Source organism: Anarrhichthys ocellatus, unplaced genomic scaffold, assembly GCF_004355925.1.
Source record: "Anarrhichthys ocellatus isolate YVR2014 unplaced genomic scaffold, GSC_Weel_1.0 scaffold7, whole genome shotgun sequence".
Lineage (NCBI taxonomy): Eukaryota > Metazoa > Chordata > Actinopteri > Perciformes > Anarhichadidae > Anarrhichthys > Anarrhichthys ocellatus.
Genome location: NW_022280037.1, coordinates 6877646 through 6887420, shown reverse-complemented (window position 1 = coordinate 6887420; position 9775 = coordinate 6877646). Strand labels below are relative to the sequence as shown.

Here is a 9775-nt window from a genome sequence, read left to right as displayed (position 1 = left end):
ACGTAACGCAGCTACAATGTACAACAAAGTGAATTTATGAAGGCCACTTTTGGGGATAATACACAGGTATCATTAGTCCACGACGTCCATCTTTCTTTCCCTCAACTTCTCAATCTGTTCCCAGTAAGCGTTTGTAGTCAGCGTAGTGTTGACCAATCACGTTTGAGCAGATAAACAGTCTGTGTGGAGAGCACAAGAGGCCAAATGCATTGGCTGCAATGCAGTCTCTGGAACAGCTATGGTCTGACATCAATTTATCAGCTATCACATGCAGATATCGGTCGTCGTTTCTTAGCTACAGCTCGAGTCTCTACACCGGAAATATTGGCCGCTGCTCCCCAGAGGCTAAAACGTTGTCAGATCGATAGCCGATGGGTTCCAAGATTGAGGGGAAAACCAAAGTGTCTAAGGCCACCACAGGCAGCCACAACAGCTTCATTGCTCCTCGGCACAGATTCTACAAGTCTACTCATTTATTCAGCTTTTTCTTTCAATCTGCCACCGTTGTGGTGGTTCCCTAATCCACATTTCCCTACTAAGATCAAAACATGAGAGACTGAGACGCATCAAAGCACATTTGATGTTGTCTCTCTGGGCCTCGCCCAGAAACAGCAGCCCCAGAGTCAGGACAATACAAGCACCCAGCGACAAGACGTATTTGATATTCTAACAGTTTGTTCTTTTATCAGTTTATTTTTGTGTCGTTTTGATTTGAGACACGGTGATTCCTAAAACAAAAAGAAAATGTTTTGAAGATTCAGCAAATAAAAGAATGAAACATAAATGTTTTGGCCGGTTAGGAACACATCTGTGCACTCTGCAACAGCCTCGCTCACTCGGCGCTCAACACTCGGACTCGAGACCTTACAATGAACCCGACCTCCGCTGAGCACTGGACTGGTACCGCTACGGTGAACTCCTGCCAACCGCTGTCACGTCAGTCAGCAGCCATCGGACTGCAAATAACAGGCTGAGGCATCATAAATTCTAGGGGAGAGAAGCAGTGACTATAATGCCACGGAAGAGAGGTTGAAAGAGACGTATTACAGCTCTCTGCATATAAACATTCATTCCATTTTAGTGATGGTGCCCAAGACATACAAACCCTGCTGCTTGGGTGAAGGACTATGGTTTAACATTTAGCCTTTTATGGATATTATTGAAGTTATAGGCTTGGTGCGTTACACATCTGTTCCAGTGTTTAGGTGGCATGAGATGGTATTTTCGTGTCTTTTTACCACCTGTGCTAATGGCTTTCAGTGTGCCATCTTCCACAATCATGAGACTGATGAGCATTATGTTCACCTTTCTTCCCCCGCTGTGATCATTGTCTGTCTGGCTGCTCAGCCACATCTCTACGAAGAATGCATCTTGAACCAGACTGGAATGGCTCCTGAAATATGCCAAATATGCCCCTGACCCCCCTCCCTTCCTGAAGACGTAGGCCTGCTTCCTAGCCCACCCTCCTTCCCTTCTAGCCCCCCGCCCAAAACAAACCACAGCATTCCTGTGCTGTACACGACACATACTTACAATCACAGACGACCCACTCACATAGAAAATGTTATGGACATTAATAACACAAGTTTCTACCCAGCTGACCCAGACATGCCTTTTAAGGGTAGGCAGTTCAGATTTCTCTTTTCATTAACTTCCAAAAATACTCCTGGACCAGGCGGGAGAAGGGGGAGTGACAGGGTCTCCTCTTTAGCGAAGCAAATAGAGAAGGAGAGAGTGAGCGAGACATGATAACAATCGCTTGGAGAGAGGGGGAATATTGGCCCTCAAAGGAGGAGAACACCTAAAATCATAGAGGAATTTACAAGAAATGTCTCAACTTTAGCTCTCCCCTGTTAAAGCTTCCCAGGCCCTTTCTCCCCTCCCTCCCTCCCTCCTACATGCTTTTGAAGTCGGTTTCCTTTGCACTTCTTTCCTCCAGGATCGACGAGGTAGTCATTTTTGAGGAGCCTGTACAATGTAGGAACAAAACAGGCGCACAGGGGAGCTTCTGTAAAACAACTTATCGGAGGCTGAAATGTCCAACAGAAACCTAAATCCATCACAGGACCCAGTCGGAAATTTGTGTTTCAGGTCAACCTGAAAGCATGTGAAACACAAAACACAGCAGCAGCAGAGTGGCCTGTATTATTAGTCAATGTGGTCCAAACTCCAGCCATGTGAGGAAGCTGGCCAGGCTGCCGATTAAACATTAGAGGACTTATCACCTGCAGCTATCAGGGTATATCTAACAGCCACAAACACATTCTTGGCAGTGTTTCAGAGAGGGTTTTTGCTCAGCGTGAAAGAAAGACAGAGGAAGCCACGATTCAAATATAAGAACCTTAAAAAAAAATTAAAAAAATTAAAATTAAAAAAAAAAAATTAAAAAACATATCATAGAAATCTATTGTGATAACAGGTTATCAATGTTTACACCTGCGATGCAGTTTGCATCCACATAATATTATGTTATTGTTGGAAATATATATATAGAAAAAGGGGGCAGACTTCAAAGTATGACTCGCATCAGAAACCTTGAGAGTAAAGGTCAAAGACTAAAGTCACTGATTCACAGAACTCAAGATCAAGTGGAAGCAGTGGCTAAAATGGGGGGAAAAAAACGTGGGAAAAGATGACTGACATGAATGAATCGTCAACATTCCACAAATAATAAAAAGGACATTCTTCATTCAGTATAAACTCCACAATAACTACGTCTCTCTATGCTGCCGTGTGATAAGGAAATAGTGGACGGTTGGGAAGCCTAAATGAAGACCAGATGAGGTTTTTTTTTTTTTACAGTAGCTTTAGACCAATCACATGGTCAACAGCAGGGCAGCCACCTGGTTTTGAGGGATGCAGAGGAGCGATGGGTGTTCATGAATGTAAATTCCTGAAAGATGGTGCTGAGCCTGTTTTGAGCCAGTAACCTTTAGAGTGAGTCTAGTATGTGAGCCAGTTTTATTATCTGCCAAAAAAAGATGCATTTGTTATCGAGAGTCTGCTAATGCTCAGGGTGTTGTGTTCTAACAGCCAGATGTTTTTAACTTCTCTTTTTGACGTACCATAATTCAGAGCTAGCGGTAAATTTAGCAACGGAAGGGTCATATATATGTTTTCATGCTATCTTCTTGAATGCGGCTTCCAGCTAGAGGACTTAAAAGGACAATTACAGCTCTGCATTGAGCTGTGCGGATTTCTTCATAGTGACGAAGGAAAGGCATTGTGTCTGACAACATATCTTAGATGACTGGCTAGGCTGCTTGTCACGCATTAAACAATAGAAGGAAATAGAAATGTGTCATTGACGGTACCCAGCAGTACTGAGGGAGCAGAGGCCTCGGAAAAGTTTCAGTAAATGTTTCAAAGACGCACGTTTTTCCTCAGAGTCGATGAGTCATTATTGTCAGCTTCTCAGTGGAAGAGCTTCGCTACAAACAATTAATGGGCATAAGATTTTAGCTCAGACCAACAGTTTGTGTCAGGTGTACAAAGCTGATCATTCAACAACAGCCTAATTTGCCCCCATAAAATCCTATTTTATAACCAGCCGTTCATGTGACGGGTTCAACAACCACACAGCAACTCAATAACAGGTCAGTAAATACCAGAGATGTCAGTTTGGCTGACTGGTTAAATAGGAGTGTTGGTTAGACAATCTTGCAATGCTGCTGAAGATTATGACACAAAATACAGACTGTATACCAGAATATACAGCTAGAGAGGTCCCTATACACTATCTGGGTGTATTACATCCATAAAAATAGAAAAGCGGTAGAAGAGGCATTCCCATTCAAATCAACGTAGCAGGATGGTCGGAGCGGCCATTTTTTATGTGTACTGATTGCGAATCAAAATCTGGCACATTGTTAAATTACAATAATTTAAAATAACCTGATTAGAATAGGCCTTTTTCATGATAGTCATTTTGACTTATCAAGTGTATTAGCCGTTTTGACTTCAGGTCCGTGCACGTTGGCTCAATGTCACTCTCACTTGGAACACTTGAATAGAGCAGAGCCATCGTTATCAGTAACACCTGTGCTTTTCCTACTGTGACATGTCAAAACGTCTGCCGTGGGAAAGGCCGATTGGAAACAGATCATTTATCTCACTCTACTTTTTCCACCTGCTCTGATGGGGTGAAAAAAAAAAAAAAAAAAAAAAAAAAAAAAAAAAAAAAAAAAAAAAAGAGAAGACTTGAGTCAATGTTATCGTAGATATCTACTGCTGCGTGCTGGACGTGATGCAGTCACGTGCACCTGCAGCCTTCACTGGTTCACAGTCACCTGTGTGGTGAGGCCTCAGTGAGTGACCACTCCACCACGGGACAGAAAGCCCACCAGGGCGGCTGGTAATGAGGAGGCTGTTTGGCACACTTTGGAGGACTAACGAGGGGGATTCATTCACACACGCAGAAGGAATCGTATGAACACAATCCATTCTTGCTTTGAATTCTGTGACGAGTGAGAGCACATATCTGTTGCTCTGTGTGTCAGTGTATGCGTTAATGAGAGCCTGAGCGAGGCCTGTGAACACTTAGAGCCGAGATGTACTTCTGGCTACTACTCGCTGAGTGATTGACACTCTCGGCCTCTAGTATCCGATGACAGATCGACAGGGCTGGGAACAGCGCAGAGCGAAAATGCTTCGGCAGACAGACATAACACGCACACGCACACACACACACACACAACGAACTGACAAATGCACGCACGGTTCAAGTAGTTTGAACTCCAGCTGAAATCACAGAGCCCTGCCCTGTCACTGGCCCACCACTGATAAAGAAAACTGGCAGAGCGGGAGGGAGGGAGGAAGGAAGGCGGGAGGGAAGAGAGGGAAAAGGAGCGGGAGAAAAGGAGAAAGAGGGGGAAATTAATGTATACAGTAGAGGAGAGGCAAAAACAGAAGGAGGTGATGGGGAAAGGAAAAGGGTAAGAAAGGATCCAAAGAAGAACCAACTCAAGACTCTGATGGGTGTAAACCACATACACATAGTTCCAAGAACCCAAAATTAAGTTCTCAGCGGTAAAGAAACTCAAATTATTTAACTTAAATTTTTGTAAAACGGAGAACAGCAGCAACTCCTAAAATCGGACGAGCTGAAATGTTGGTTATTTTTTCATGATAAGCCTGATTGTTGCCAATATGTTCAGTTTACAATCGCAAAAGAAAAGCACAACGTTCTGGGAAGCTGGAGGGTCAGATCTTCCTGCCTCTAACACTCACTGAATGTACATGCACAGTCTCATGTGTGCGTCTTCGTGGCATTAAGCCATCTTCCTCCAAGTCTGCTAATAGATACTCAGCAGCTGGCCTTCGTATTGTCAACAGCAGCCTCTGTCCCGGATACGGAGTCCCATTATTGCGTTATAACAAAATACACACACACACACACACACACACACACACACAGGCTGTGTGTGGGCTTTAATACAAGCCTCTAAGAGACCATGATTCATCTGTGCTATTTCAAGGACGCCCCCGAATTGTAACGCCTGCGATATTACTCTGAGTCCTGTGTGTGCATCCTCCGCTGCTCTATTCCTGGGTGAGAGGGTTACGGAGGCTAAAAGTGAGAGTCTACCACTAACAGTAAGCAACACCATCTGGTCCACATTCTATCTGAGCTATATCCATTACAGCATATTAGGATGCATAGGTCTGCTCATATGGGTGCTGACTTTTCTTTTAATATGTATTCATTTGAGAGAGTCTTCATTATGTTAACAGTTAATTAATGAGTTGATAATTGTTAGATGTTATTGGTGCGTTACCTGTTTTAATACTGAAGGCCATGCACTGAAAGTGGTGTTCTGCCCTCTTCTTGATGATTTTGAGAATAATACATTACTCAATACGCGTTTCCATCCAAATATCCATTTCTATTTGTGCGCACTTGCAACAAATTACGTCAACGTCCGTGTACTGTAATTCCACACTGATGTGACGGTGCTGCATTAACAGCAGAGGCTCTGTGCATAAACCTTGATGTGCCAAGTGGCAGTAATACTACCACCGACGGGCTGGGGTTTGACATTCCCAGCGGTTTGATTCTCCCAGGCAGAAAACCTCAATATTTTAATTTAATCCCCAGAGCAGTCATTTAGCCACTCTGTAATCCCCAGGTCCAGTGCTTAGTCTGATAATTACCCTTATTGGACACCCATAATGATTAGTTTTTGGTTTCACCCAAAGCAGCGCAGGCAGTTTCATAGGGCGGTCGCGGCATTCTGCGGAGTGGAAAACCAATCATGCGTGGTATAGCCCAGGTCATAAAAGAGGAGCAAGGGCTATGATTATTACTTTGCATGGCAGGCGACAACTCCTGGACAGGACATGGCGCAAACTCGGTCTTTGTGTAGCTTTCACTTGTTTCCATCGAAGTCACTTTCAAGATCACAAAACAGGTGGTGGCGGCCACCCTTACTGTGTCAGCATTAACCGCTATCATCACTGAGGAATCGTGTTCAGTTGCTCTGAATTAGTCCCCCTGAGGGCCAATGCAACCAAACCAAACGTGCCGCATGATTTCCCAAAGACTGTACATGCACGGAAGAAGCACTGATCGGGGAAAAATTTGACATCTCACTCTTTGCTGGTACTCTCATTTGATTTTCCCTTTGCATTTCTCGCAACGTTTGGCATAAACTGCATACATTCCCTCCACAGGCAGGGTCACAATCCCCTCCAAAATACCACAGGAAACCCTCTTCGCAGATCCACTGCCGGGACAAGCTGCCATGCAAGTGCCTGTGTTAAGTCCAGGAGGAAAGGGGGTTCACAGCAGCTCAAGCTGGTAGCTCAGCTGGTATGATGTACAGCTGGCTGGGAGGGTGAGCCTTACTGGAAAGTCATCAGCGATTTTTCTTTTTGTCTCTTTCATGTCTGAAACAGGTCAAGGCAGGTCCCCTCCATGTGCTGCTCTTTACGAGCCCCACCTGGCAGATTAGTATTCCACCACTACAACTACCTTTTCTGCTGTTAACTGACACACACACACACCTACCTGTTCTGGTGAGGCAGCACAGGGCACACACTGTTCAGATTTCGTGCTCTGCCACCTTAGTTGCATTCATGTGCAGGCCCAACACATTCCATCCCACGTGAAGGAAAACAAACACCCAAACTTAAACAGAGCAAACATGTCTTACAACTTCTGGTTGTTTTGGTTATGACTTAATGCGTCAACTTCTATTAATTTAGCTATTCAATTATATTTAAAAAAGGCCTCCCGAAGCTGTAAGTGACATCTTTCAAATTGCTTATTATATGCGTCCCAAAACTCCAAAATATTCATGACAGTCACACTGACAGAGAAACGCAACAAACCCTCACATTAGAGAAGCAGGAACCAGAGAATATTTGGCATTTTTCCTTGATAAATTACCATTATGTTTCTGTCTATTAATTACTAATTTCAGCACTATAGATCCGAGGTGGATTCAGCTCTTTGACAGTTACACTGAGGTTGTTCACCATCCAAAAACTGACCACTGCACAGGAATATTTGCACAACTTATTTGTCACCACAGCTGCTGTCAAAACGGCTTAATTAACCGTGAACACATTCAACTGATTAAACACCGAAATGCAGGTGGTGTTCAAATTCCCTTCAAAGTGAAACCACTAGAACCTTCTTTCAGTGGTTCGTGTCTGTTCTCCACACGTCTATTCCAGGGTGTAATGTCCTTAGGGGGACTATTCTGCTCAGTTGAGATATCATAGTGCCCAAAGTGGGACTAAACCAGCAACAAAATATATTTAAGACAGTCAATACATTGTATCCTACTTTACACAAACTACTGCAGTAGCTACTAACATAATGTCATATCTAGCACATATCAACCGTTTTGTAAAAGTACTCTAAACTTTAGAGTCAACGTGTAGGAACTATATCTGTGTTTGTGTGTAAACACTGTTTCAGGCTTCCTTACACTGAAGGAAAAGAGAGCCAGTCAGGTACAAAGTCTACATATGCTAGTTTATGTTGCCGATACTGAAACATTTTGACTTCGTTCATAAAAAAAAATAAAAAATACCCTCAAATTCCTAACGACTTGAGTTGAATTACATTTCGAAGATATCCTTCCCAAAACAGACGACATAAATACCAAGCGCGTTTACATGAAGCTAACTTCCGATTTTTTTGTTGTTTTCATCAACCTCGTGTTATGAACTATGGCTTGTTATGCAGTAGCCTAAAAAAAGCTTGGCGTTATTTAGTGCGTTGACGTCAAATACACGAAACATTTGAATAAAAACTGCGACATGTTAACAAAATGAAATGTGCACCGCTACATTTTAACCACCTGAGGTTTTCACCGCAGTCCTGGATGCTTCCTTTTGGCTACAAAAGCAGCAGAGGAGGAGGAGGAGGAGGAAGAGGAGGGTTGAAAAACTTGCCGCAGTTCAGACTTATGCAGTCCCGATTGACTGGATCCAACTCAGGAAGCCGCTGTCGAAACCCCCCCCCCAAAAACCGTGTCCCCATGCTCCCCATGAAACCCAAAACACTCTCAGCAATAAAGACTAACTTTACCTTTAGCTGGTCCACCGCCGGGACAGAACAACTCAGCGTTAAATCCACAACTTCACACGGCTGGAGCTCATGCGGACGGTAGGACTCGCTGCTGCCGACACGGCGAGGACAAGTTCATCCACATATTCTGAGACACAACCAGAGAGTTGGAGGACACAGGGGGAATTGCGTTTTTTGTTTCCCCCCCTTTCCCTAAATCACTTTCTTCGGTCCTTTCCTTTTGGATATTCCCCTCCCTGGTCCGTTTGAGATCAAACCATCACATTCCACCGCGTCCTTAACAATGAAAAAAGGTGGGTTTTCCTTTACTGCTGCCGGAGGACCCACCCCTCGGGATGACTCTGCCCGGTCTGACCGCAGAGAGAACGCCCTTCTCGGCTGCGAGGTCCCGCCCCTCTTCCCCACATAACATAGGCAAGTCTGGCCGGTGGGGAGGAACGAATCTAAAGAGAGGTTGTGTGTATTTTAATATACTCTGAGTTAATCTCTCTCCTACTTTCTCGCTCTACACACACAACATATTTTTGAATTGAACAGCATAAGATCACTATAACACTTCCTGGTATACCATGATCCTCCACAACACTTCCATAGCACTATCTTTGTAATACAATGTGGATATAGCATAGCATTAAGAACTAATTTACCTCAAGATTCCCATCGTATACCACAGGACGGGTCCCTATTGCAATATTAAGAGGCAGTGATACAGGAATTAAGTGCCGAAAGTATCATTAAGTTGCTATAAACTCAAAGAGTATCACCTGTGGCAATGTTACAGGAGTCTTAAATTATGCAAAACGGATGAAAACACTGATAAGATGACTAAAAACGTATTTTCCAGTAGCATAGACATTTTATAAATCCCCATTGAATTGTTATAGAGCTGTTTTGGGGGTGTTATGTGCACTGTGATGTCCATAAATATCCAGGAACTGCAAACTGACCACCACAAAAATGCTGATTATTCTGCATATGCTTATAAATGTGCAAATGCCACAATTAAAGTTATGCAACATTTATGGTGTCAGGTTCAGACATGCAAGTGGCATTGCCGTGTTGAGGTTTTAGAGTGGAATTTAAGTCAAGAGGTTCTCCAAGTTTCCATTACGAAGCAGCCTCAAATGTTTGCAACAAAGACCCTGGCCCCATTTTTGACAACAAGACAATTTAAAGAACCCTCAGATTCAGATTCTCTGAATCTGGTAAATGTGACTTGATATAGACTAAATG

The 9775-nt window shown here is 43.6% G+C and overlaps 1 protein-coding gene across 3 annotated transcripts in view; it reads right to left on the bottom strand.

Annotated features, from left to right (window-relative positions):
* Window positions 1-8839, bottom strand: part of luzp1 (leucine zipper protein 1) — a 40805-nt gene extending 31966 nt beyond the window's left edge. For all 3 annotated transcript variants that reach the window (XM_031847160.1, XM_031847159.1, XM_031847161.1), the window contains exon 1: window positions 8543-8839. The gene's annotated coding sequence lies outside the window, so the exon portion shown is untranslated. The remainder of the gene's footprint in view (window positions 1-8542) is intronic.
* Between the last annotated feature and the right edge of the window lie 936 nt (window positions 8840-9775).